Here is a 5,213-nt window from a genome sequence, read left to right as displayed (position 1 = left end):
GTGTGTGTGTGTGTGTGTGTGTGTGTGTGTGTGTGTGTGTGTGTGTGTGTGTGTGTGTGTGTGTGTGTGTGTGTGTGTCTGTGTGTTAGGATGAAGTCATTTTCCATTTTTAGAGTGCCGGCTGTTGCAGGATCTGCAGTCATAGAGAGAAAGATGTTCATCGTTTTACTCTCTTGTTTTTATTTTCAACTTCCTCTCTCTTCCAACCTTTTTTCCTCTCGCTCTCTTTTGCATTTTGTCATTGATAGTTGACTCGTATTATGCTGGAAATGTGATGATCTTGATATGTTTGCCTGACTCGCTCAAAAGGCTCTCACTGGGTGGCCACATTTTATGTTCTTTTTAATCTATCTTTCACTCTCCTGTTTTCACAACCTTCTCACCAAGGTCAATATAGTTTTGTTTTTGTAGAAATTAGTGGTCATATGTCATTTTAATTAAATTTTAGTAATGGTTTGTTGGTTATGTCTTATTTCTACAGTATTTTGGGTTGCAATTTTTTTGAGGAGGCAAAAAATGTTGGCTTCTTATTGAAAATAGCCCTGATTTATATGTTCAAATGTATTTTCACAGGAATCACACCCACAATAAACAATTTATAGACTCATTGCATCTGTGACATGTCGATTCTTGAGCACAGTCAATGAAATACTGATTGTAAATGATCAATGCATCAAAGCCATCAGAGCCTAACATGTATTAGCATAACTTTACACTTTGTGAGTTGGGTTTGTTTTGGTCTTGATATGCAGTCTCAGACTTGGTCACCTCAAGAACTGCAAAACCTGCTAGATGAACTTTAATAGGCAAACCCTACTTGTACATTTAAGATGGAACCAGAGTAGGAAGAAAAAAATTAAACCAATTAAGGAAAAAATAATCCAGGAACCATTTGGATGAGTGCTTCGTCCAAGCTTGTTGAGAAGCTTGTTGTTTGTCAAGCTTTAACATTAAGAATGTTGTTTCATAAATTGTCATTTGTTTTAAGGAATGCAAAGATGAAACCAGTTTAAATGGTTTAAACTGTAAGCATTGCTTCCTGAAGTAGAATGGATGATTCAATGAACAGCTGCTTGTAGAAAGTAATTGTAATCATGCTACAATGCAAAAAAAATGTTGCCTCTTATTTCTTTTATTTTGATGGAGTGTTGATCTGGCCCCATGATGATGTTGAAACCCTCAACAGAGAAGCTGTCTAAAGAAAGTTTAAGCTTGTGGTACTTGTATACATGTCTTTGTGAGTTACGCAGTTTTAAGTCAGGCTAGATATAGCAGGCCATATGTGGAACAGATTAACTTTTGCTTCCATTCTCCAGTACAGTAAGTCTTCCTTTCTCTAAATTTTCTTTTGGACATGTGAGTGTGAGCTGGTGTTGAAACACTAGAGAACCATTTCAGACAAACTCCATTATGTTACCACAGCATGGTGTGTAAACAAATCTTGCTCATCAATATTAAAGTTGGACAGGATTTGATCAAAGAGAATGAGATAGAAAGAAAATAGTCTATGCCCTTGGTTTGGTGGGCATGACTTGATTTACAGCAAAACCATTTAATTACATTTCTTGCTCACAAAAATGAAATTAGTATTTTAGTCTTGTTTTGTAGTACAAATATCTAATTTAAAGGGGTCATACGGCGCAAACACGTGTTTTTCTGTGTCTTTGGTGTGTTACAAGTTGCCCATGCATGTATTAGACACGTACAATTGCAAAACTGAAAGTGTCGTAACAAAAGATGCATTCTATCTAAAAGCGAATGGTCACCCAGACTTGCCTGAAATGCCTCGTGTAACCACACCCCACAAATCTACGTCAGTTCGTGGTATGAGTTGACTAAGACCGCCCAAATGTATATGCAAGTAAGGTGGCATGCCTGTCCGTACAATGGCTTTGGAACCTGATGATCCAAATATGGTAAGAGGCGTTACATTTCCGTCACACGCTTGTAGATTTGACCAATCACTACGCACTGGTTAACTGGCCAATCATAGCACACCTCGCTTTTCACAGCAATGAGTTTTGTTAAAAATCTGCACGTTTCAGAGAGGCGGGGCAAAGAGGAGATACAAACATGCACGGTATGTGAAAAATACAGCGTTTTTAAATAGTGTATACACATTGCATTACATCTAAAACAAACCATAATATTCGTTTTAGCCGTGTCATTTGACCCCTTTAAAGTCACTTGCATTGAAGTAAATGGGCTGATTTAAGGATATTTTGAGAAATTTGTGTTGGAAAAAATTTTAGTACAGCTTGAAAGTAAATAGTAGTTTTGTCCTTGGGACATTTTAAGACCACATAAACATGGTAATGTTAACTTTTTATTGTAAAGCTCACTTTTTATTGCAGTTGATTGATTGAGTGAATGAATGCATGCAACTTTCTTACCTCATTTCTTCGATAGCACAACAGTATGCAACTCTTTAATGTGCTTTCTTTTATAACCCATCTCAGCAACTTTAACTTGCAGTTGGCTTTAAACCTCGTCTTTATTGTTCCTTCACAGAACCTGACTGGTGGCCGTTATGTTCCAAGATATTCTTATGATCCATCCATCTTCGCTTTCCGCTCTCTGAGCAATGCCCCACCCTGCAACCCCCTGCTCCCTGCGGAGGAACCTCCATGTGCTTGAGAGAAAGGAGAAAGGACTGGAAACTTGCAGAGACAAAACATCACAAATTTATGGACCAAAAAGTCCTAACATAAAGACAATGTATGTTTTGCATTTGCAGGATATTAATGTGAACAAAGGCCCTGTGATAAGGATAAGGTCTGTTAACAAAACAGGAAGTGTGATTAGGGCCAAAATGTAACGGAGGAATGAGGAGACATAACCCTTCGCATTTAGCTGTCTCGTCCTCTATCTCTCAGGAAACCTACTTCGAACCTACGATGAAAAGGCCATGACCACTGCATTACCTATTAAACCGTAGCCAAATGGTCCAGTTACTTTGTTCACTCCTGTTAAACACATCAAAGATTGGTCAGGGGCTTAAAGAAAACATCTTACAATTGACCACATGGTTTTAGTGTTATGGAAGTTTAGATGTTAAACAGTGAGGTGAGATGAGACAATCAGTTTGATACCAGAATGGGCCTTAAATAAGCAATATATATTTTTAGTAAAGATTAGTAATTAGTAAAACCAGTTATTAATAGAGTTGTTAGCTCTGCAAACGTGGTAAACTGGAAAACCTAACAATCAGATAATGGCAATACAGATATTTAATGTCATATTTTGAAATTTAAGACATGGATCAGTTATGATGGAACTCATTAGATGTTATGTTCGGTATAGCAGATAATCAAATATTCAGCAAAAATGTGAGGAAAAATGATACTCAATAGTAAAGTCTTTTAAAGGGGTCATGTGGTGCGAATACGTGTTTTTCTGTGTCTTTGGTGTGTTATAAGTTGCCCATGCATGTATTAGACACGTAAAATTGCAAAAATTAAATTGACGGAACAAAAGATGCATTCTATCTAAAAGCGAATGCTCACCCAGACCTGCCTGAAACTCCTCGTGTAACCACTCCCCCACAAATCTACGTCACTTCATGGTATGATTTGACCAAGACTGCCCAAATGTATATGCAAGTAAGATGGGCGTACCTGTCAGCACAATTGCTTTGGAACCTGATGTTCCAAATATGGTAAGAGACGTTACATTTCCATGACATGCTTGCAGTATTCGACCAATCACTACGCACTGGTTAACTGGCCAATCATAGCACACCTCGCTTTTCAGAGCGATGAGCTTTGTAAAAAATCTGTGTGTTTCAGAGAGGCGGGGCAAAGAGGAGATACAAACATGCACGGTATGTGGAAAGACAGCGTTTTTTAACCTTAAATTGTGTATACACATTGCATTGCATCTAAAACAAACGATAATATTTGTTTTAGCAGTGTCATATGACCCCTTTATCATCATATATTACACATCTTAAACTACATGCACCATACCTAGTACCATGTACCTAAAACACAATGTCTTCTACGATCCATATCTATTTTATGAAAGGTTTTGACACTTATAGACAATCATGGCCCTTTCAAATAATGTCTATGTTGGGAATGTAGCATTATGCAATAACAAATGTTTCAGACAGTAGTATGCTACTGATGTCAGATGACGTCATTATGTTGTTTAATTCACCAAGTAGTATACAGTCATCTTGCAAATGGTTGGTAAATTTAGTTTATAATGTAAATGTCTTCGCAATCTTATCAGATATTAGGTCAAGGAAATCACATGGGTAACGTACATTTATTACACTGAAACAAACATTTTTGCTGGGTGGCATACAGTATTCCTCAAAAAGTCTGTACATTGCATATACTGTATACTTTGGATGTTGTAAGAGTAGTATGATAGAATGCTATGTCAAACATTACCAGTGTGTCAACATTATAATGTATAGAAAATAAAGCACAGAACTCAGTCTAGCATTTAAAGCATAGCGAATCCTATCCATGCAGTATATTTTACAATCAACCCTTCTGAGGGCTTTGATTGTGTATGTATTCAGCAGCAAACCTATTCAACTTTTTAATGAATGTAAACATAAGCATCAGCTAGCAAAGGGCACTGCTCTGTTATGTTTAACTTTGTGAAACAAATACAATATTTTAATGAATTATAGCTACAAGGACCGACATATAGTTCATGCTTGCGATGTCAAAAGTTGTCTGATTATGTGCCTCTCCTGAGGGAAATAAACATTTCTTTCCAGTTTGTCTTTTACTAGACTGTAAATGGAATTAATAAAGTGGATTGCACTGAAACTGCATCGGTGTAGACCTCAGAGGACAGGTGATGCCTGTAAGAAACTAAGGATTTTATTTTAATTACTGTATATGACTGATCTATAAAAGTCTCTTTTCACTCTACTGAGAATCGTTTCTTCACGTAGGGCAAATGTATGAGGGTGGCGATATTTCTTACTGTGTATGTGTTGGGTTATGGGATTACTTTTGTGTCAATAAAAATGAACGCAAATTTAAAAAAAACTAACAAAAATATACAATGAGAAAGAAAAAAAACATTTTGATAGTGAAAACAATAAACTAAATTGCAAAAATGTGACATGATTTTCAAATAAACTGATAATGAAAACATCAACTAAAATGAAAATTGTTAAGAAAAATAGCAGTTTATTTGAAAATCATGTCACATTTTTGCAATTGAGTTTATTGTTTTCATTATCA

This window comes from Triplophysa rosa, linkage group LG10, assembly GCF_024868665.1.
Source record: "Triplophysa rosa linkage group LG10, Trosa_1v2, whole genome shotgun sequence".
Classification (NCBI taxonomy): Eukaryota; Metazoa; Chordata; class Actinopteri; order Cypriniformes; family Nemacheilidae; genus Triplophysa; species Triplophysa rosa.
Note: the sequence above shows the minus strand (reverse complement) of the source record.